The 12528-nt window shown below is 36.7% G+C and overlaps 1 protein-coding gene across 1 annotated transcript in view; it reads right to left on the bottom strand.

The window, feature by feature from the left end:
• Positions 1–12528, bottom strand: part of chst11 (carbohydrate (chondroitin 4) sulfotransferase 11) — an 80348-nt gene that overhangs the window by 66604 nt on the left and 1216 nt on the right. The gene's annotated exons all lie outside the window — the stretch shown is intronic.

Here is a 12528-nt window from a genome sequence, read left to right as displayed (position 1 = left end):
AATCCCAGAACCTAAAGAAGGACAGAGGCTGCACGATTTAGTAAAAGTTTAATAAACTATCATCTCAATCTTTTAGTTAGTTTAAAGCTAATGATGGTTAAGCTGTGCGTTTTACATCCAGCTTGCGGGCGACTGAATTAGTCAACTAATCTGAAAAAATAATGGTCTGTGGTGGCCCTACTCAGATCCAACATCAATCATGACAGAAGTCCAGATTTGAGCGTTAGTCCTCATCCTGTTGATCTTGAAGTGGGATTATCGCTGCTAACTAAAGAGTCTTTCACAAAATCTTTCCAGAAAACTAGAATAAATGTTCTTCCAGAGTTGTCTTTCATCAAGTGAAGCTTATATTTTCCTCCTGACAGTCATGACTAATGATTTCAGCTCCTGCTGTGGGATTTTGAAGCACGCTGAAGCCAAATGAGATCATCTCTCTGAAGTGAGCTGGATCTGCTGAGATTCCTTTGGACATGCCCTGAAGGCTTCTAGGACACATATTGATCAGTACCCAGAACCACTTCAAATGTCTTTTTTTTTTTTAGCACACGCACTAATCCCCACCTCTGCAAAAAGAGAAGAAAGCTACCTCTTTTTGATGTTCTCTCATTTATCTGTTCTTCAACTCTTTTCATCTCCATCTGTTGTTCAGAAGTGTCTTCACTTCTATCACTGTAATGTTGCCAGGCAACCGGCAGAAATACTGCACCCAAGCATTTGGCGAAGGGATGAGCAGTTGGTGATCAGGGATAGATCACTTTGCATGAAACACCTCGCTTTAACTCAGACACTAGTTTCACCTAAAACCTGCATCATGCATGTCAAATTTAATCACACTTTAGTTTGCTGGTCACTCCATTTCATGGTCTGGCACTATTACCAAACTGAGACCAAACGGCTAGCATAAGTGGGCCAAGTTGACACTGACATGGTGGATTTAGAAACTATATCACGTGAAACATATAAAAAACATGTAATGTATTTATTACAGTTGTACTATCAGTAGCAAATGTAGCATGTATGCTGTATGTTAGAGCTGTAACATACAAAGACATGTAGCACGTGTAGGATATGAAACACGTGTACTATCTGTAACATTGAAAAAACCTGTAACATGTTTAACATAATGAATGCAACATGTGTGCCACATATAACATGAAAAAGATGTGAGATATGCATAAGGCACAAGTGGTGTGTGTAGTGTATGTAACATGAAAAACATATGTAACACTTGTAGTAATATAGGGTGTCAAACTCAATCGAACAGGAGGCCAAAAACCAAAACACACTTTAGGTCGCGGGCCGAACAGGATAAACATTTATTGAAAAACCTTAAAACTAAATGTTTAAAACCATAACTTTTTAACATAATTATGAACTAGATATATAGCATTACCTGTGATAATGTTAGCGTGAATGCTGTAAGCTGAATTTGGCCGCTGAAGATGCTAGTGTTAATGCTGAAATTGATAGCTAAAAATGCTGAAGCTGATAGCTGAAAATGCTGAAGTTAATAGCGGAAAATGCTGAATTTGATAGCTAAAAATACTGAAGCTGATAGCTGAAAACGCTGAAGTTAATAGCTGAAAGGAAGTTATTTGGCTGAAAACGCTGCAGCTGATAGCCAGCTAAAATATAAGCTAAATGCATAATTAACCTAAAAAACAAACAAACCAAAAACTAGGTTAGTCAAAAGAGCTAGCATATAGAGCTGAAAAAATAGCCAAACTTCAATATAGCCTAAAAAACGGACAAAAGCCTAAATTAGCCAAAACAGCTAACGTGTAAATATTGGCCTAACTTCAAAACAGCCTAAAAAAACTTAAAAAGAAAATCCTACATTAGCCTAAATGGTTAGCATGTAGCTGAAATACTAGCTAAGCTCCAAAACAGCCTAAAAAAACTTAAAAAGAAAATCCGAAGTTAGCTAAAACTGTTGGCTTGTAGCTGAAATATTAGCTAAACTCCAAAACAGCCTAACATTTTTTTTAAATAAATGGCTAAATGAGCAAAACCAGCTAAAATGTTGCTAAAATTGTCATGTGTTTCCCCTGGGCTGATTGCCACTCCTCCCTGGTGGGTTTCACCTGTGTCCTTTTGTTTTTTCACTCCCCTTCCTGTATATAATGGGTTCCTCCCGTCACTTCCTTGCAGGTTTGTCTTGTTACCTCATGAACTAAATCTTGTCTCACGTTCCAGGTTTTGTGTGTTTCTCTTTTTTTATTTTTGGAGTTTGGCCTTGGTTGGTTTATTGACTTAGACATTAGTGACTAATTTTTTCAGCTTTGTGCTTTTCCTTAGTTTTTGGATTTTATGCTATTAAATACACTTTTTTTTAAGCTGACAGCTGTCCTGCGATTGTGTCCGCACACCAAAGCCTGACAAAAATATTAGCTAAACTCCGAAACAGCCAAAAAAAACTTAAAAAGAAAAGCCTAAATTAGCCAAAGCAGCTAGCATGTAACTGAAATATTAACTAAACTCCAAAATAGCCTAAAAATCTTAGTAAATGCCAAAATAGTTCAAAAAGCTGCAGAATGCCAATTTTTAAAACTTTAAAACTGTAACTTTTTAACATAAATATGAATAATAAAAATGCAGGAATATTATTCCAGAATAAATCAACTTAAACCTTAAATAACTTTCAATATTTCACTCTCCATAAAAATATATTTAGTCAAAATTATACAAGTTAGAAATTAACGCAAGATAACATCAGGCTATTAATAATAATAGAATAAAATGATCTGGAGGGCCGGATCCGGCCCCCTTTGACACGTGGTGTAACGTATGAAACACATGCAGCAAAGATTGCAAATATAACAAATGCAAGGTGTGTAACACATGGAACATGTGTTGTGTGTAGCATACAAAGCACATGTAACGTGTGTCATGTATGTTGCATAAAAACATGTGTAACATTTGTACTATGTGTGTAACTAATAAGGACAGTTGCATTAGGTCGCTAAACTACTTCCATGTATTGGAATACCAGACGTTTCAATTCAAATAAAAGACTATTTTAATCATGGGAACAATTATAAACCTCACTTCTCCTCCAAGCGCTTCTTTTATCGACCGCTCTCCTCAGGGACTCTGAGTCCTGTGTGAGGGCTTTAATCTGCATACTGCTACACAACTTGATGGTTCAGGACACAGCAGGACACAGCAGGGGATCACCCCTCCCCCTGATGTGCTGGGATGTTTGATCCAGGATTTAGCCAAAGAGTGGGGCAGGAAAACAGCAGTAGCACTAAAGATTACACAAACAGGATGTCCTGGCTGCTTTCTCACAACTCAGACCCACGCAAGGCAAAGGGCAGGGGGGGCTGGGGGGGACGGGAGGCAATCAAGAAGTCTGAACAAACAGATTCACAAACGATCTGACGCTGTGGAGTGTACGAGGAGCAAAGAGGGAACTATCAGGTGACTAAATAGGACTGCGCTTGTCTTTAAAGTCTGAACACTGAAGCTGATAGCTGAAAACAATGAAGCTGATAGATGAAAACGCTGAAGCTGATACTTGAAAACGCTTAAGCTGATACCTGAAAATGCTGAAGCTGATACCTGAAAACGCTGAAGCTGATACTTGAAAATGCTGAAGCTGATACCTGAAAACGCTGAAGCCTATAGCTGAAAACGCTGAAGCTGAAAGCTGAAAATGCGGAAGCTGATAGCTGAAAATGCTGAAGCTGATAGCTGAAAACAATAAAGCTGATAGCTGAAAACGCTGAAGCTGATACTTGAAAACGCTTAAGCTGATACCTGAAAATGCTGAAGCTGATACCTGAAAACGCTGAAGCTGATACTTGAAAATGCTGAAGCTGATACCTGAAAATGCTGAAGCTGATAACTGAAAATGCTGAAGCTGATAGCTGAAAACGCTGAAGCCTATAGCTGAAAACGCTGAAGCTGATAGCTGAAAATGCTGAAGCTGATAGCTGAAAATGCTGAAGCTGATAGCTGAAAATGCTGAAGCTGTTAACTGAAAATGCTGAAGCTGATACCTGAAAACGCTGAAGCCTATAGCTGAAAACGCTGAAGCTGATAGCTGAAAACGCCGAACTTGATACCTGAAAACATTGAAGCTGATAGCTGAAAATGCTGAAGCTGATAACTGAAAATGCTGAAGCTAATAGCTGAAAACGCTGAAGCCTATAGCTGAAAACGCTGAAGCTGTAAGCTGAAAACGCTGAAGCTGATACCTGAAAACATTGAAGCTGATACCTGAAAACGCTGAAGCTGATAGTCACCTAGAATGCTAGCTGATTGCCAAATTAGCCTAAAAAACTAAAAACAAACATAGGTTAGCCAAAACAGTTAGCGTGTAGCTAAAAAATAGCAAGACTTCAAAATAGTCAAAAAACTGAAAAAAACTAAATTAGCACAAAAAACAGCTAGCATGTAGCTGAAATATTAGCTAAACTTCAAAATAGCCTAAAAATTCTTAGTAATTGCCAAAATAGTCCAAAAAGCTAGCAAAATGTCAATTTTTTAGACTTTAAAACTGTGCGCTTGTCTTAAAAATCTGAATCAGTCAGTTGAAGGAGAAACAAGCATGTGGAAATGCAAAAATAGTGGATTGAAGCTTATATGTTAGCTTTGAATGAGATCATTCATAGTTTATTAATCAAAGTTTTACGTTTTTTATCTGAAATTATACTTTTGTAAGAAAAAAACATGTTTTTGTTACCAAACAAACTAGGTTTCAAAAAGAAAAAAATTACTAATTAAGCACTAATAAATCACAGTGTTGAATTTGAAGTCAAATTGTGGGCTTGTGAATTGTAATCACTTTAGTAGTTTGGCAAATCTGTTACGATTTATATCCAACAGCTGACCTGATCAAGCAACATATTCTCAATCCAGAGTCGTCACATATTGAGGTTTGGTTAAGGACCCTTCCGCGTCGCTTTTTGACATTTTAAGTGTCCCGAAGTTGCCATTTTTTGACGTACTGGCTCTTCCCACTAAATCACAAGTCCCCGACTTTCGAGCCGCGAACCAAAAGCGGTACAGTACCGCGACACGTAGCGCACCAGTACCCAAACCAAGTCCCGGTACCTTTACCCGACACCGGGTACTGGGCACGAACCGGACGCAGTACTGAACACGAACCAGTACAGAGTAAAGGTTAGGGCAATCTGGTACCATGTCCCGAGGGTTGCGGACCTTTGATTTTACAAACAGCCAGGACGACAAATTAGAGAAACCCAAAAATTGGTCTTGAACCACTTTACCCAAATGTCAACATGTGCCGACTTGGGGACGAGAATCTGTTGGATCTAGACATGAACCAAGGAAAACTTGTTCTGACTGGAGCTGAAGAACTGAAGTGATAGTCGACCAGTCATTCACCAAAACATCAGTCAGAAGTTGAAATCCCAGACTTTACAGTCATATCTTTAAAGGTCTAAGATCAGGCATGTCCAAAGTCTGGCCAAATGAATCAGTTTTTTACGATTTCTTGATTGTGATTGACTAAATCCCATCAGAATCTGTAGTAAACCTGTGGCAACACTATTGCTGGACTCTTCTCTGACAATCATTTCTAAAACGTTTAATAATATAAGGTAAGAGCTGCCAGGACAAGTGGAAATATTTTCATGTCCTTTTGATTAAGACAACCATTTTGTTCATTTGTCTTGTTTAGATTATTTGAATTCAGAAGTTTACAGTGAGAATATAATAGTGGATTAAGTAACATTTCATATGAACATGTTGACAAAAGTTTTTTTTCTAGACATACTTTTTCTACATTTTATTTCTGCTCTTCAAATACAAAATAAATGAACAATACTTCACATTAATATGATATGCCCTAGACTGTAAAAAGTCAGATGATAGCATTTCTCAAAGGAATACATGTAGATTAAGACCCTGCTCAGTGTTCTGTCAATTATTATAATTTCTCTGAATGTTAAGTGATGGAGGACGAGGAATTAATAGTGCAACAAATTGATCATTTGTTAACAGTAAATGCAGTTTCAACAGCTTATTTGGGGCAGAAGGTATTTCTTAAACAATCTCTGACAAGTAAGAAAAACAAAAAAATATAATTTCATTGATCTACCTCTGTACACTCGAGTAGGATGACACAGAAACCTCTTAAAAACATCTAAATATATAAATCTAAACATATAATGAAACTTCCATCAGATTTATGTAAATATTCTGAGTATTTTTTAAGATAGGAAAAAATTGAACATTATTTTAATTTATGTGGGATTTTCCAAAAGTATTTATACTTTTTGAGCTCACAGCAATCTTGTGAAATAGTATGTAAATAAAAGTCTATTAGAAATGAAGCTATGAGTCTCTGCTGTCGGACACAGCTGTGCTAAAGGAGGAGAAACCTTTATCTGAACTCTCTGTGTCACAGTTACAGCTGACAGTGCCGCCTCAGACCAAGAAGGGTGAGGAATTTGGAGTTTTCATAAGAAATTCCAACCAAATCGCTATTTTTTAAAAGTTTCTCCCATTGACTGTACAGGAGAACTGGACTGAGAGACCCCTCCTCTTTAGTGTCAGAAACAGGAAGTGTTCACGGCTCCAAAATGCAAAAATTCTATAGACTTCTATAGAGAAATATTCATGATATTTTTCCTGTGAATTATTCAAGCTGTAAACTAGCCAATCAGATGCCTCAACAAAAGTAGGAGGAGCCAACTAGCTCTCTCCGGATGAGTGGTTGCTAATTTAATGGGAATAGTAAACATGTCAAAAAACGATACCCAAAATGTCAAAAAGTGACGTTGAAGGAGCCTAAACCGAACGTCCACATATGACGAGTTGGAAGTGAGAATGTGTTGCTATAGAGCAAAATTAACAAAATATGCATTTGGGTTCATGTCAACACAAGGACATCATGTCTGCAAATAAAGAATATTCCCCGAAAAAAAAAGGTGTCTTTCAAAGAATATATTAGACTTATAAAATAGTTTTTACAAAGGTGACATCAGAAGAAATACATGAATATTATAGAAAACTGGACTTTATTTTGTTGTGCTACTCTGTTTACAGTACTCTGTCTACACATTTCCTCTTTACATTCGATGGATTTTCCTTTCTCTTCCTCCAAAATATAGACGGACAAGACAAGAATATTATTGTTAGTCACACTTTGTGTTCCTGGTTTATTTGTGGGTCTAGTTATCATGGCGTGATGGCTTTTTGTGAACATAATTTCCTGTCAATCATCCATTTGCAGGTTTAGTCTTTGTCCACTTGATCAACGGTCATTGAAAACAAAAAATCCTCTTTGCTGTGGACAAAAATGATGAACAAAAACAGTTGAAAAGACACTAAGGCTGTGAAATTAACCATTTAACTACCCAAAATAGAAAAAAAACACCCCAAAAAGTTTTTTTTCTGTTCCTTATTGCCTTAGTATGGAGTCCCTAAAAGGACATAAAAAGATAAAAAATAAAAAGTTGTGGTTAAAAGAAAAAAAAAAGAAATGTTTTTTTTTTTTTTTAATATTCAGGGCTATATTTAAGGGCTCCATAAAAAAATTGAGGTAAAAAAAAAAAAGTTCTGCCTACAAACCAGAACTTTTTTTTCTAAAAATGAAAAAAAGTTGTGGTTAGTAACTGGTGCGCACCAGAAAGTAATTGTTTTGTTTATTTTTTCTAAAAATGTAATTTAAAAAAATGTTCTCATTACTAATGTGTACCAGTTACTATCTGGTGCGCATCCGTTTTCTACCAGAACTATAAAATTTGTATTTTTTTTATTTTTGGGAAAAAAAAGAAAAAATCTTCATTTGCCCACTAGGGGCTCCGTATCTTGGGGAATAATACACACAAAAAACATGTTTTCTAAATGTTTCCCACCGTTTGGTTGAGCAGGTAGTTAAAGGGTTAAACATGTTTCTACCATAAAATCTCACACCAAAGAGGATAAAAACCAACGGTTTGAATTGAGGCGGTTCAGGTTTGTTCCTGACTGCTCTGAAGGCCCCGCAGACAGCTGGGTAATATGAGCTACGGCTCGGAGGCCTGGGGGCACAAGCTGGTTAGCAGCCCCAGGCGTAAAAACACCCCAGGGTGAAGAATGCTGCAGTCATACAAATGAACAAACACTGACACCAGACTAAAGCAGCGGCCTGCAGCGCGCCATCACACAAAAGCAGGAAATGAAAACTATCGCATTTGAAGCAGTAACAGAAAAGCCGCGCTTGTCTTCTTTTGGGACAAGTCTTTGTAGTTTCCTCCATTTACGTGGAGTTTGTCAACAATCAGCATCGCAATTTCAGAATCCTCACGGGTCACTTTTACTAAAAAACAAAGAGTGCAACGTCAGGCTTAGCTAACATTCACACAAAAGGAATTCTCATGTTCTTTTACATACATTTTTCGGCAAATCAAAACGTTCAGCTTGTTCAGGACATTACTGCTTGTATTCTTGGTATTTGTAAACTTTATAGTTTTTGAAATATTGAGCAAAATATGCCCCATAGTAAATTTCAAAATTTTAAGTAGATTAGCAAAAAACCTTTAAATATATTCATGGGTTTTGTTTTCATTTTTTATAGCAATTTAACAAAAAATTGGGAGTTTACCTAATATTTTAGCAACATTTTTGGCTAATTAGTTATCTAATGGTGTTTTATGCTAATTTAGAGTTTAGCTTCTATTTTAACCTCATGCTAAAGTTTTTGACAAATTTTTTTTTTACCGAGGCTATTTTGGAATTTAGCAAGTATGTAGGCAATGTGCTAGCTTATGCTAGCTTGTTTGGCTAAATTGGCATCTACTGAGGTTTGTATACTAATTTGGAGTTTAGTTTTTATTTTAGCTACATGCTAACGTTTCTGGCTAATTCATTTCCTATTGGGGTTCTTATGCTAATTTGGAGTTTATCTAATATTTAGGTACATGCTAATGTTTCTGCTAATTTATTACCTATTGGGGTTTTTCTGCTACTTTGGAGTTTAGATTTTATTTTAGCTACATGTTAACATTTCTGGTTAATTTATTACCTATTGGGGTTTTTATGCTAATTTGGAGTTTATCTAATATTTTAGCTACATGCTAACATTTCTGGCTAATTTATTACCTATTGGGGTTTTTATGCTAATTTGGAGTTTACTTTTTATTTTAGCTACATGCTAAAGTTTCTGGCTAATTTATTATCTACTGAGGTTTTTATGCTAATTTGGAGTTTAGTTTTTATTTTAGCTACATGCTAACATTTCTGGCCAATTTATTACCTATTGGGGTTTTTATGCTAATTTGGAGTTTATCTAATATTTTAGCTACATGCTAATGTTTCTGGCTAATTTATTACCTATTGGGGTTTTTATGCTAATTTGGAGTTTAGTTTTTATTTTAGCTACATGCTAACGTTTCTGGCTAATTTATTACCTATTGGGGTTTTTATGCTAATTTGGAGTTTAGCTAATATTTTAACTACATGCTAACGTTTTTGGCTAATTTATTATCTACTGAGGTTTTTATGCTAATTTGGAGTGTAGCTAATATTTTAGCAATACACTAAATGTTTTTTTCAAAATTGCCATGTAATAGGGATTTTAAAGCAATTTTACTACAAAATTTTCAGAAATTTAGGTCAACTTCAGCGCCCTTTCATAGTTCTTTAACAAAATGTCCAGTATTTCAGTTGATTTAACATTTTGCAAATAGCTTTTGCATTTTCAGTAAATCTTTTAACAACTAAAGTAAATCGCATCACCATTTTCAGGCTTTAGCATCTACTTTCAGCAGAAATCATTCTCACTAGCATTATCGCAGGTAATGCAGCTTTTGTAGTTATAGTCATGTTGTTTTTAGCCAAAAATAATTTTTTAAAAACCTGTGTCATTTTTGAGACTTTTTTTCTGCAGATCATTCCCATCATGCTTTTCTCTACACTCTCCCCCTGGCTTACAGCCCCTCATAACCTCAAGCTAGCATTAGCGGTGCAACAAAAATAGCTCAAATGAGGAAAACAAAGACCTATATGTCTGTATAGCCTTGTTTCCACTGAGCGGTCCGATCCTGTATTTTCTGTTGTAAAATTGACTCATTAAACAGTACCGACCTGAACGTCTTGGGGGGTTTCCATCGGTTTGGGTGCAGCCGCAGTAGTCACCCATTGATTAGCAAAAAGTGAGGATGATGTTTTAAAGAACCAATATGGCGCTTATTTAAATTTAATTATTTTCAGCTTCGAATGCTCATTTTTTTTAAGTTTTAAAACTCAAAATGTGATTTTCAAAAAAATTTTCACTTTCAACTCTTTTTTTTTTCCTTTTCGATTTAGAAATTTTCAGATTCGAAAATTTAAAAAAGAGAGTTGAAACTGAAAAAAGTTTTGAAATTGAAATAAAAAAAACAGAACATTTGAGGCTGAAAATAATCAATTTTATTGTAGAATAGAAAAAAATTCTGACATTTTAACTTTTTTCTGGCCAAACACCAATAGTTTTTTCATATTGTTATATTTGGATTTCCAATAATATTGGCCCCAATGTAGCTCCATATATTCGTAAAACATTTGAATAAACATGTAAATCAAAAGGAGCGTGAGCCTGAGAAGTGAGGCCGTTGCTGCTGATTTGACTAAACCTGTGTGTTCACCACAAACAGAAATCTGGTGAACTCACGCTCTGCAGCTCTACCTCTCCCCACAGCAATTGATCTTGATCATTACGCTGACTTTCACGCGCTTAAACGGACTTACTCCCCACCCGCTCGCCCCCTACTCTCTCATCTACAACAGGTCGTGACCCCTGAGGTCCTGGGAGAGAGGTGAAAGTTTACATAATGGGGGTGTGGGTGGGATTCCCAACCCCTCTAAACATGCCTGAACCACGGAGACACTGCTGCGACGTTTCTGATACTACAATGGAGTTTGCAGCGAGAGTGAAGAGGGAGGAAGGACGATTAAGACAGTTCAGGCCCCCAAACTGCTGGAAAAATCCCTTTCAGTTGCTCAATGACACATAAATACACAGTGCAGCAGAAAGACTTGGATGAAGGCGGCTAGCTTCACACCGCTCCTCCTCAATCACAGCTTCCGGGTGGAGCACCCTGTCATCGCCGCGCTAAATGAGACATCTGCTCTGTGATGTGGCTATTTTCTACACGTCGGGCAGATGCTGGTGCGGCATCGGAGGAGAATCCACGCAGGGTTTTTGAGGATGATTTAATGGAGTCTGTTCAATCTCTACAATCAATTCCCCTTCCAGTCAGGAGATTTAATGAAGTTCAGCTCAGAAATCCCATGTTGTGCAGCCTCCTTGCCCCCAAGAAAAGCTAAAGCAATTTAAAATAACAATAATAATCTGTCCACGGGGTGCTATGAGGACACGATCTCACTAAATCTGTCACTAGCCTCTCACTTTCAGAGTAACCACTTACTCCAGACAGTGTCAACCTAACTGGACCTTTAAAAACTCACTTCTTATTTCTATCTGAAAACTGTGGCAACAGTCGTTTTGCTTCCAAAACCCTCATTTTTGAGTGTCTGCAGATTTAAGATGGATCCTTTCAAAGTTTAAACCCAATCCGGGTCTGCTAAAGCAGGGCATCATGGTGATTTTCCCTTTGGGGATTAGGGATAATAAGTGGCCGTGAGCTGCAGTGAGTCACAGAGCCGCTGCTTCCACGCAGAAATCCCTAAATCACAGATGTGACATCACGTCTGCTCTGGTTTGTTTCCTCTCCTCACCTCCAGCGTGTGGGTGTCACTTTAGACCTACGGAGGGAATTTTGTGCCATTATTCCAAGCGCAACACTCACTGCTTTGAGAAAAAAAATGTGTGTACGCGAAAAATTATTTTGCCCTTGAAACAGAAAAAAACAGTTTAAACTCAAAAATATGAGCAAAAAAAAGATGAATTCTTTTTTTAGAGCTGTAAACAGAGCACCAAATGTGCCACAAAAGTCAGCCAATCACAGACATTGTCATAAAGGTTGATGCTGATTGGTCAAAAAGGGCCAAAATCCAAAACACATTTTAGGTCGTGGACGGAACAGGATAAACATTTACTGAACATTAAAAAAAAAAATTAAAAAAAAATAAATTTAAATCTTAATTATAAACTAGATATATGGTATTCCCTGCGATAATGCTAAAGGTAATGCAATAAATAGAATTTCGCCATTGAGGATGCTAGTGCTGATAGCTAAAAACGCTGAAGCTAATAGCTGAAAATGATGAAGCTGATAGCCAGCTAAAATATTAGCCAAATGCAGAGTTAGCCTAAAAAATTAAAAGAAAAACTAAGTTAGCCAAAACAAATGACATGTAGGTAAAAAAATAGCTAAACTTCAAACTAGCCTAAAAAATAAAAAAGGCAAAATTAGCCAGAACAGTTAGCATGTAACAGAAATATTAGCTATAGCCATCTATTTGTCATTCCACTGTATTCTGTTGATGCGTTATTTAAACAAACGTGTGTTTAAATGCAATGCATTGTGGTCTATATTTGTCAATGTAGTGACAATATAGTGAGTGTTCTGACATGGTTTACCATAACTCTCCGTAGGCGAAGTTAGAAGAATCTGGATTCTGCCTATACTT

This window comes from Oryzias melastigma, linkage group LG23 (assembly GCF_002922805.2).
Source record: "Oryzias melastigma strain HK-1 linkage group LG23, ASM292280v2, whole genome shotgun sequence".
NCBI lineage: Eukaryota > Metazoa > Chordata > Actinopteri > Beloniformes > Adrianichthyidae > Oryzias > Oryzias melastigma.
This window is presented reverse-complemented; position numbering and strand designations above follow the sequence as displayed.